The following is a 12,468-nucleotide window of genomic DNA, read 5'->3' on the forward strand; positions in this document are numbered from 1 at the left end:
AATCGTTGTGGTTTTGATGCGTAGGTAAGAACGGTTCTTGCTAGAAGCCCGTAGCAGCCACATAAAACTAACAACAACAAAGTAGAGGATGTCTAACTTGTTTTTGCAGGGCATGTTGTGATGTGATATGGTCAAGACGTGATGAGATATAAATTGTTGTATGAGATGATCATGTTTTGTTAAAGTTATCGGCAACTGGCAGGAGCCTTATGGTTGTCTCTTTATTGCATAAGATGCAAGCACCATACAATTGCTTTATTTTATCACTATGCGATAGCAATAGTTACAAAAGCAATAGTTGGCAAGACGACCATGTGACGACACATTGATAAAGATCAAGATGATGGAGATCATGGTGTCATGCAGGTGATGATGGAGATCATGACAGTACTTTGGAGATGGAGATCAAAGGCACAAGATGATAATGGCCATATCATGTCACATATTTTGATTTCATATGATGTTTATCTTTTATGCATCTTATTTTTCTTAGTACGGCGGTAGCATTATGAGATGATCCCTTACTAAAATTTCAAGGTATAAGTGTTCTCCCTGAGTATGCACCGTTGCGATAGTTCTTCGTGCTGAGACACCACGTGATGATCAGGTGTGATAAGCTCTACGTTCACATACAACAATTGCAAGCCAGTTTTGCACATGCAGAATACTCGGGTTAAACTTGACAAGCCTAGCATATGCAGATATGGCCTCGGAACACTGAGACCGAAAGGTCGAGCGTGAATCATATAGTAGATATGATCAACATAGTGATGTTCACCATTGAAAACTACTCCATCTCACGTGATGATCGGACATGGTTTAGTTGATATGGATCACGTGATCATTTATGATGAGGAAGCACCTCATGGCGATGAACAGCAAGATGTGGACCGTAATTGAGATTGGTCTTACCGATCTATACAAGATAGCGCATGTTGATGGCATTTCCAAGTACACACGGTTGGACACTATGGCGAAGGACATCATCTGCTCCTACCTATCCAGAAATCTGTCCAGGCTCATTATGCATATCTGTAATGCGAAGATTACCTGGGATCGAATCTCTGACGTCTATGAAGGTCATCGAACTCGTCATGATACCTGGTTTGATGAGTTCAAGGACTGACTCAAAACGATGACTTTCAAACCTGAACCATCATCTTTAGCACCATGCCTGATGGCAAAAGGTGCAAAGGTACCCGAATATTCCTCATCTAAATCTAGTGATGATGAATCTGATGATGATTTTGGACCTAGCTATTCCAAGCTTGCTACTATTTCCACTAAACAACAAAAAGCTTTGGAAAGGGTTCAAAATCTGCTAGACAAAAGTGATGACCTGTTGGGGTGAAGAAATGGATCGAACTCAAACTATGACTAATGATCTTCAGCGACTATAGTCTAAATTTGATAACCTTCAAAGTCATCATCACACTCTCCTAGCCGATCATGAGAAGCTTTCTTATGAATTGCTTCAAAGAAAGCAAGATCTTGAGAAGCTAGGGGGTGAGTTATGAAGATCTTCAGAAGGAAAATGATTCGTTGCTTGCTCAACAGATCAGTTCCGCTCAGCAAGAATTTATTCCACCATGTTTGAAATGCATTGAACATGAATCTACTAATTCTTCACCTGAAAGTTCAAATGCTTCTATTGCTGCAAATTCTTCAATTGTCTCTGTGGTCACAAATTCCTCATGTAAGGATACCACAAGTATCACTGACGATAATGCAGGGTTGAAGGAATTGTATGTGGCGGGCATGTACAAAAGCCTCAAAGGGAATCAGGCTCTTTGTGATGTGCTGAAAAAGCAGATCCTCAATAGAAACCCTAGGAAAGAGGGTATTGCCTTTGAGAGGAAACTCGATGCTGATGGGACATACTAGAAACCTGAGTAGTATCCCAAAACCTCATGGGTTGCTGCGAAAGGACCTCCCGTAGATCCATCCACTTTATCTGGCTTTACATGTGAATCTTCATATTCATCCGGTGAGTCATTTGACTCCAACTATAAACTGTTCAAATATCAGAATGGTGAAGTATTTGCTAGATATGTTGGAACTAACTGCAGGAACGGTCCCCCTATGAAGAAAATCTGGGTTCCCAAAAGGTGCCTTGAAAGTCTTTAGGTGAATGTCCTCATGACACCACCTGTGAAGAATAGGAATCTCGGATCAAATTCTTCATATGTACCAAAGGCTTCATATGGATCCAAGTCCTCATACGGACCAAATTCCTCATATGGTTCAAATTCCTCACGTGGATTGAAATCCTCATATGAACATCATCGTGCTAACACTTCTGTTTCGCAGGGAAAATCTAGGAGCTAAGAATATGTGCATTATTCTTCAAATCATTATGTTCATAAGTCCTCGAAGAATTTCTCTTCTTATTCATATGCATACTATAACCCCTCTTCTGTGAATGTACTGCACTGGCTTCAATGCCACAATTCTCTTATGGAGCTCGCAGAATGATGAACTCTTTGCCACCCCTCTAGATGTGGGTGGTGAAGAAAAAGAACTAATCTCTTATGCAGGGTCAGGTCTCCAGAAGAACTTGAACGTCTGAAGAATTTGCTAGAGACCTGAATATGCTTGAAAGGACGCAAGCTAATCATGAAGAAATGAATTACTCATTTCTCACGTCCTCATACTGTTATATCTGTTGTACTGCTTGATGAAATTCTATCTGATGAATTTGATGTCATATTCTTCACCGACGAAGTATATGAGTTTGTAAGATGCACTAATTCATCTGCAGGATGATCAACCCAAAGCTACTGAGTGGGTCCTCGACAGTGGATGTACAAATCACATGACATGTGACAATAACTTATTGATGGACAGTGCTTTATCTCCGTCGCATCTGAAGCATATCACCTACGCTGACAAAGGCAAAAGCAAGGTATTGGGTCTAGGTAGGGTTGATATCTCAAAGGATCGACACATGGGTAAAGTCATGCTTGTCGAGTCCCTAGGATTCAACCTCATGTCTGTCTCAATGCTTTGTGATCTTGATATGGTTGTCGTCTTTGGCAAATATCGTTGCATTGTGCTCATGGAATCTGACAATTCCAAAGTCTTCGGAGGCTTTAGGATAGGAGACTTGTATATTGTTGATTTCTCTACATGATCACAACCTGCCACATGTCTACTTACAAAAGCTTCAGAAGGCTGGTTATGGCATCCACGACTAGGTCATGCTGGCATGAGGAACTTACATACCCTCGCGAAGAAGAAGCATGTCATTGGCATCGAGGGTGTCAAATTCCTCAAAGATCATCTTTGTGGGGCTTGTGAGGCTGGAAAGATGACCAAGTCCAAGCATCCCTTAAAGACTATCATGACTACCACTCGTCCTTTTGAATTGCTTCACGTGGATCTCTTTGGCCCTACTCATTATGCCACACTAACAAATGCAGCATCACTATATGGCTTCGTTATTTTTGATGACTATTCTCATTACACCTGGGTGCATATCATCACTTACAAAACTGAAGTGCAAGAAGTCTTCAAACGATTTTCCTCAAGGGCCTTGACGAATTTCGGTGTGAAGATCAAGCACATCAGGAGTGAAAATGGGACCGAGTTCAAGAATACTGGTCTTGATGACTATCTTGATGAACTTGGCATTACTCATGAGTTATTTGTCCCATACACTCCTCAGCAGAATGGCGTCGTAGAGCGCAAGAACAAGACTCTTGTTGAGATGGCTCCCACTATGCTTGATGAATACAAGACACCTCCTTGCTTTTGGCCCGAGGCAATTGACATTGCGTGCCACATCATCAATAGGGTATATCTTCACAAATTTTTCAACAAGACCTCATACGAACTCCTCACTGACAAGAAACCCAATGTGAGTTATTTCAAAGTCTTGGGTGCAAAATGATGGATTAGAGATCCTCATCACAATTCTAAATTTGCACCGAAAGCACAGGAGGGTTTTATGCTTGGTTATGGGATGGACTCGCACACCTAGAGAGTCTTCAACACCTATCACCACAAGGTTGTTGAAACTGTAGATGTGCGGTTTGATGAAACTAACGGCTTGCAAAGAGAGCACCTACCTGAGGAATAAGGCTCGTCTTGTAGCTCAAGGCTACACACAGGTTGAAGGAACTGATTTCGATGAAACTTTCGCACCTGTTGCTAGACTTGAGGCTATTCGCATATTCCTTGCTTATGCTAACCATCATAATATCATCTTATATCAAATGGATGTGAAAAGTGTATTCCTCAATGGTAAGCTTGAAGAAGAAGTATATGTTGCTCAACCACCAGGTTTTCTAAGCATCTTGACAAAGTCTTCAGACTCAATAAGGCCATCTATGGCCTCAAGCAGGCCCCTCGGGCGTGGTATGATACTTTGAAGGAATTTCTCATCAAGAAAGGCTTCAAACCCGGTTCACTTGACCCAACTCTTTTCACCAAAACTTATTATGATGAATTATTAGTGTGCCAAATATATATGATGATATTATCTTTGACTATACTAACCAACGCTACAGTGACGAATTTGCCTATATGATGAGTGAGGAATATCAAATGTCTATGATGGGAGAATATAAATTCTTCTTAGGTATTCAAATTCGTCAACAACGCAATGACATCTTCATATCTCAAGAGAAATACCTCAAAGATGTGTTGAGTAAGTTCGGCATGCAAGATTGCAAAGGCGTCAAAATCCCTATGCCCACTAATGACCATCTATGCATCGATGAAAATGGTAAAGACTTCAATCAAAAGGTATACCGCTCCATGATTGGCTCTTTATTGTATCTATGTGCATCTAGGCTAGATATTATGCTTAGTGTTTGCATGTGTGCCCGTTTTCAAGCTACACCAAAGGAATCACACCATAAGGTTGTGAAACATGTTCTTCGATATCTAGCTCACACTCCAACACTTGGATTATGGTATCCCAATGTTGGGGAACGCAGTATTTCAAAACATTTCCTATGATCACGCAAGATCTATCTAGGATATGAATAGCAATGAGACGGAGAGAGTGTGTCTACGTACCCTCGTAGACCGAAAGTGGAAGCATTTAGTAACGCGGTTGATGTAGTCGAACGTCTTCATGATCCAACCGATCAAAGTACCGAACGTATGACACCTTCGTGTTCTGCACACGTTCAGCATGATGACATCCCTCGAGCTCTTGATCCCGTAGAGAACGAGGGAGAGTTCCATTGGCACGACGGCATGGCGACGATGATGATGAAGTTACCGGCGCAGGGCTTCGCCTAAGCACTATGACAATATGATCGAGGTGGTAAACTATGGAGCGGGGCACCGCACATGGCTAAGGGATTGTCTGTTGTACTTTTGGGTGCCCCCTTGCCCACGTATATAAAGGAGGGGGGAGGAGGAGGCCGGCCTAGGAGGAGCGGCACCATAGGGGAGTCCAACTAGGATTCCCAATCCTAGTTGGAGTCTCCTTCCTTTTCCAAGAGGGAGAGAGAGGGAAGGAGGAAGAGAGGGAGAAGGAAAGAGGGGGGCGCCGCCCCCTCATAGTCCAATTCGGACCAGCCATGGGGGGTGGCCACTCTTTGCGGCCCTTCTCTCCTTTCCACTAAATCCCATTAAGGCCCACTACTTCCCCAGGGGGTTCCGGTAATCTCTCGGTACTCCGAAAAATACCCGAAACACTTCGGAACCATTCCGGTGTCCGAATATAACCTTCCAATATATCGATCTTTACCTATCGACCATTTTGAGACTCCTCGTCATGTCCGTGATCTCATTCGGGATTCCGAACGAGCTTCGGTCATCAAATCACATAACTCATAATACAAATCGTCATTGAATGTTAAGCGTGCGGACCCTACGGGTTCGAGAACTATGTAGACATGACCGAGACACATCTCTAGTCAATAACCAATAGCGGAACCTGGATGCTCATATTGGTTCCTACATATTCTACGAAGATCTTTATCGGTCAAACTGCATAACAACATACGTTGTTCCCTTTGTCATCAGTATGTCACTTTCCCGAGATTTGATCGTCGGTATCTTCATACCTAGTTCAATCTCGTTACTGGCAAATCTCTTTACTTGTTCCGTAATGCATCATCACATAACTAACTCATTAGTCATATTGCTTGCAAGGCTCATAGTGGTGTGCATTACCGAGAGGGCCCAGAGATACCTCTCCGATACACGGAGTAACAAATCCTAATCTCAATCTATGCCAACTCAACAAATACCATCAGAGACACCTGTAGAGCATCTTTATAATCACCCAGTTACATTGTGACGTTTGATAGCACACAAGGTGTTCCTCCGGTATTTCGGAGTCGCATAATCTCATAGTCAGAGGAACATGTATAAGTCATGAAGAAGCAATAGCAATAAAACTAAACGATCATTATGCTAAGCTAACGGATGGGTCTTGTCCATCACATCATTCTCTAATGATGTGACCCTGTTCATAAAATGACAACACAAGTAGGAGAGAAAGGAAGGAGAGGAAGAAGAGAAGGAAAGGGGGACCGCCCCCCTAATCCAATTCGGTTTGGGCTAGGGGGTGCCCCACTTTGGCCTGCATCCTCTCTTCCGCTACTAGGCCCATGAAGGCCCAATACTTCCCCCGGCGAATTCCCATATCTCTCCGGTACTCCGAAAAATACCCGAACCACTCAGAACCTTTCCGATGTCTGAATATAGTCTTCCAATATATCGATCTTTACGTCTTGACCATTTAGATACTCCTCGTCATGTCCGTGATCTCATCCGGGACTCCGAACAAACTTCGGTCGTCAAATCACATAACTCATAATACAAATCGTCATCGAACGTTAAGCGTGCGGACCCTACGGGTTTGAGGACTATGTAGACATGACCGAGACATATCTCCGGTCAATAACTAATAGCGGAACCTGGATGCTCATATTGGCTCCTACATATTCTACGACGGTCAAACCCCACAACAAGATATGTTGTTCCCTTTGTCATCGGTATGTTACTTGCCCGAGATTCGATCATCGGTATCATCATACCTAGTTCAATCTCGTTACCGGCAAGTCTCTTTACTCGTTCCGTAATGCATCATCCCGCAACTAACTCATTAGCTACATTGCTTGCAAGGCTTATAGTGATGTGCATTACCGAGAGGGCCCAGAGATACCTCTCCGACAATCGGAGTGAAAAATCATAATCTTAATCTATGCGAACACAACAAACACCATCGGAGACACCTGTAGAGCATCTTTATAATCACCCAGTTATGTTGTGACGTTTGATAGCACACTAAGTGTTCCTACGGTATTCGGGAGTTTCATAATATCATAGTCATAGAAACATGTATAAGTCATGAAGAAAGCAATAGCAATAAACTAGACGATCATAGTGCTAAGCTAACGGATGGGTCTAGTCCATCAGATCATTCTCTAATGATGTGACCCCATTCATCAAATGACAACACATGTCCATGGTTAGGAAACTTAACCATCTTTGATTAACGAGCTAGTCAAGTAGAGGCATACAGCATACTAGGGACACTCTGTTTGTCTATGTATTCACACATGTACTAAGTTTCCGGTTAATACAATTCTAGCATGAATAATAAACATTTATCATGATATAAGGAAATATAAATAACAACTTTATTATTGCCTCGAGGGCATATTTCCTTCACCCAGGGGCTCGGTTTTTTATCTCATTGGATATTCTGACTCAACTATGCTGGTGATCGAGTGGATCGCAAGTCAACATCAAGCACATGCCATTTTCTCGGACGATCCTTAGTATGTTGGTCCTCGAAGAAGCAGAACTGCGTATCACTCTCTATTGCTGAAGCTGAGTACATTGCTGCTGGTTCTTATTGTGCTCAATTTCTATGGATGAAGCAAACCCTCAAGGACTACGACATCAACATGAAGGACGTACCTCTCTACCATGACAACGAGAGTGCCATCAAGATTGCTCACAGACCAGTTCATCACTCGAAGACCAAACACATCCAGATTCGTCATAATTTTCTTCGAGATCATGTGTTGAAGGGCGACATCTCCATCGACCACGTGAAGACTGAAGAACAGCTAGCGAATATCTTCACAAAGCCCTTGGATGAGAAGAGATTTAGCAAGTTTTGATGTGAGCTAAATATCTTAGAATCTTCTAACGTTCTTTAAAAGGACACACATCCTAACACTTATGCAAATTGATGACTTAGATGTGCGACACACGAAGTAACATTTTTCTTCAATTAATGAAGACTAACCCTCTAAGTGTGAAGAAATTAATGAAGAATTTGATTCTCATAGCCCTACGACAAATTGTACGCGGCTTCTAAAATCATCGTTTTTATACGGTGGGTCACGCCACCAACAAAAGTTGAAAATCTTCAATTTGAGTTTTTCTTCTTTTTTGCAAATTCTTCAACTTTGCAAAGTCTTCATCTTTTCGACTAGTGTTCTTAATTGACTATATATATAGGGTCGCGCTATTCGTCACCTTGGGCGAGGAATAGTTATTCTTCACCCCCTCCCTATTTTGACATCAATACACCGTATTTTTATATTTCATAAATTTTGTCGTATTTCATACATAAAAAGAGAATGTAAGAAAGTATGTACTCACCATAAAATTTATTTTATGTTACGTAAAATTACGAATGTGAAAACATAGTGTAAAACAAACATAAAATGTGATTTTTATGGTCTTATAACCTATATTTTTGTTTTTATACCAAATTTTACATATTGAATCAATATGCATGTAACTATTTATATTATAAATGTAATTTATTTGGGAAGCGATCGTAAGATTACCTCGGGTGAATAATAACTTATTATACACCCTGGGTGATGAATAGTAACACTATATATATATAATATTTGAGTTTTCATGTCCTCAACAACATTCACTTATGGCTAATTCTTCAAGTTGATTTTCTTCTAAGTGAATGTGATTGGACCCGTTCCCCCTCTATGTTAAACTCAACCCAGTCTGTTCACAAATTCCTCATGTGCGTTATATTTGAAACCCGTTTAAAATCTTCACTGCGTCCTTCTCAGCTGAAGAATTTGCGAACGAAACGTTAAAATTTTCATATCTGAATTTTTGGCTTTTGCCGCTCAAACCGTTCTGCATCCCATGATGGATTGAACTACTCACCCACAATCTACCACGACCTCCACCTCTTTGTACATGGGTGACACATGTCGCTAGGATTGCAAGGGTCAGGGACACGTTCGTCCAAATTCTTCGAACGAGCAGTTTTTCACCGTGGCTAAAAATACCCCCTCCCTTCCTCATACTTCATTTACTCTGCTCGACCTCAACTCGCTCGAGCTCTTAGACCTAGCACCGCCGCTACTCTCCATCATCTGTGACGCCCTCAATTCAATCGTACACTAATCATACGCGCAAATGTGTACGATCAAGATCAAGGACTCACGGGAATATATCACAACACAACTCTAGACACAAATTAAAATAATACAAGCTTTATATTAGAAGCCAGGGGCCTCGAGGGCTCGAATACATAAGCTCGAAAACACAAGAGTCAGCGGAAGCAACAAAATCTGTGTATAGACATAAGTTAGACAAGTTTGCCTTAAGAAGGCTAGCACAAAAGCAACAACGATCGAAAAGGCAAGGCCTCCTAACTACTCCAAGTTGTCAGCGGCCGTCACGTAGTAGTAGGCATCCTTCGGGTAGTAGTAGTCATTAGTGGCGTCGTCTGGCTCCTGGGATCCGTCATCTGGTCGCAACAATCGGGTATGGGGGAACAAGAAGTAGCAAAGCAACCGTGAGTACTCATCCAAAGTACTCGCAAGACTTACATCAGATCTAAACTAAGTATGCATCTGTATCAAAGGAATGGGTTGTATCTGTGGACTAGACTGCAGAAATGCCAGAAGGGAAGGGGAAAGCCTAGCCTATCAAAGACCAGCATCTTCTGGAAACCACCATCTTGCAGCAACAGGAGGGAGTAGAGTAGCATAAAGTAAAGTAGTAGAAGTGTTATCAACCTTGGCCAGAGATCCTTTCTCGACTCCCTGCGACAAAGCAATCTCAGAGCCATACTATCCAGTTATCATCTCATATCCAAGTCTCATCACAATCCATTTCTCATCACAAGTATCCAGTTCTAGTTGTATCGATCGGGATACAACTCCAAGTGTCCGTTACCGTAGGACAGGCTATCGATAGATCTTTTCTTCCCTGCAGGGGTGCACCAACTTACCCACCGTGCTCGATTAACTCCGGCCGAACACACTTTCCTGGGTCATTCCCGGCCTCGGTCAAACAATACGCCGCAACCCGACCTAGGCTTAATAGAGAGGGCAGCACGCCGGACTAAACCTATGCCCCCAGGGGTCATGGGCCATCTCCCCGGGAACTCCTGCACGTTGCATGGGCGGCAGGTGAGCAGACCTAGCTACCTCCTTCAATAAGGCAGGCGCTTACGCGGTCCAACCCGGCGTGCGCCGCTCAGTCGCTGACGTCTATTAAGCTTCGGCTGATGTATATGATGCAGAACGCCCATACTATGCCCACATGATGGTTAGTGCTATCAGGCCAGAGGCCCCTCGGATCAAATATCCAAATCATAGTGAATTAGGAATGCGCGGTAACGAGCAGAGACTCACGATCGATGTGACCCCGTCGCCCCGTCTCGAGTACTTGCAACAAGGGCTAAGAATGTCCGGCCACGCCTCGTAAGTATCTCGCGGGCATCTTCCAGGTCAACCCGACTCCACATCACTCGCTATTAAGCTCGCGCGGGTACCCCTCAGAGCCGACCCATCTTTAGTAACATGGCTCAGTGCAAAGTCATAGTAACCATAGTAATTGTGTGTCTAACACCAAGGGGAAACCCGAGGAATCACCCCCGGTGAATTCCACTCGATGTTATCATCAAGGTGAACGTAAGAGGATCCACCCTCGAGGTTCACACTTGAGGGGTTGCATGACAGAGCCGTAACGGAAGTGGTTAAGGAGGAAATCACCCTCGATGACCACGACCGGATAGCTAGACTATAGAGATCTCATCAGGAGTGATGTATGAGGTTCCACCCTCGGCACTCGATGGTAACTCTGCAGAGTCGAGCAACAAAAGGGGAAAGTGATGTGCGGTGTCGGGGCCTGGACGTCGATCACGTTGATTGAGTCATCGAACATAAAGCGGGGCAACTGGGACAAGGTGGGGGTCTCTGATGGATCTCTAACCAACATATACTAAGCAGTTTAGGATAAGCAGGTAAGGTATGAAAGCAGGTAACAAAAACAGGCTATGCATCAGAATAGGGTCATACATAAAGCAGTAGCAGTTTCTAATGCAAGCATAAGAGGGAAAGAAATGGGCGATATCGGAATGCTCAAGGGGGGTTTGCTTGCCTGGTTGCTCTGGCAAGGAGGGGGGTCGTCGTCGACGTAGTCGATCACAAGGGAAGCATCGGTCTCGGGGTCTACCGGAGAGAAGAGGGGGAATAAACAGTAAATATAAAGCAAACATAGCACCACAAAGCATAACATGGCAATAAGATGTGCCGGGTGTGACCTAACGCGGTAGGAGGTGATACCGGCGATGGGGGAAAACAACCAGGAAAGTATCCCCGGTGTTTCACGTTTTCGGACAGATGAACCGGAGGGGGAAAGTTGCGTGATCGCTATGCTAGGGATGCGTGGCAGACGAATGGGCTGCGTATCTGGATTCGTCTCATCGTTATGAGCAACTTTCATGTACAAAGTTTTTCCATCCGAGTTACGGTTTATTTTATATTAAATTTAAAAGATTTAAAACATATTTAGGATTTATTTAATTATTTTAATTCAACATTATCCAGAATAGTGCTTGCTAACGTCAGCATGACGTCAGCAGTCATCAGGGGTGTTGACTGGGTCACTGACGTGTGGGTCCCACTGGACATTGACTTAGTTAATTAAACAAGATTAGTTAATTTAATTGAAGTGATTAGGTTAATTAATTAGGCTTAATTAGATTGATTAACAGGATTAATTAAGTTAGTTAAGTTAATTAATTATTAATTATTTATTTATTAAAAGCTTTTTTTAAACGTTCTGGGGCTGAGCCCCACTTGTCATTGGCCCCGGGGGCCCTAGCGGATCGGGCGCAGGGGCGCATCTGGGCGGGCGTAACCGCCCGAATCGAGGGGATGCGGGTGCGGGCGCCGGCGCGGCGCCGGCGAGGCCACGGCGGGGCGGGACGGCAGGTGTGGCGGCGGCCGCAGGGGTAACGGAGCGGGCGTACAGGGGAGGTCGGAGGGGGTAGGCGGCAGCGCGGGCGTGGCCGGCGAACAGCGGCAGCAGCGCGCGGGCTGGTCGGCGGCCACGGCAGGGCAGGCGAAGGTGAAGGCAGCAAGGGAAGGCTGCGGTCGAGGGAGGCGGCAGCGCAAACGGTCGGCGGCGCTTGGCGCGGCGCAGGCGGGCGGCTGCACGGGCGGCGGCAGCGCTGGTGGAGCGGAGCAGAGCCGTGACATCAGAGCAGTAGAC

The sequence above is a fragment of the Triticum dicoccoides genome, chromosome 6A, assembly GCF_002162155.2.
Source record: "Triticum dicoccoides isolate Atlit2015 ecotype Zavitan chromosome 6A, WEW_v2.0, whole genome shotgun sequence".
NCBI lineage: Eukaryota > Viridiplantae > Streptophyta > Magnoliopsida > Poales > Poaceae > Triticum > Triticum dicoccoides.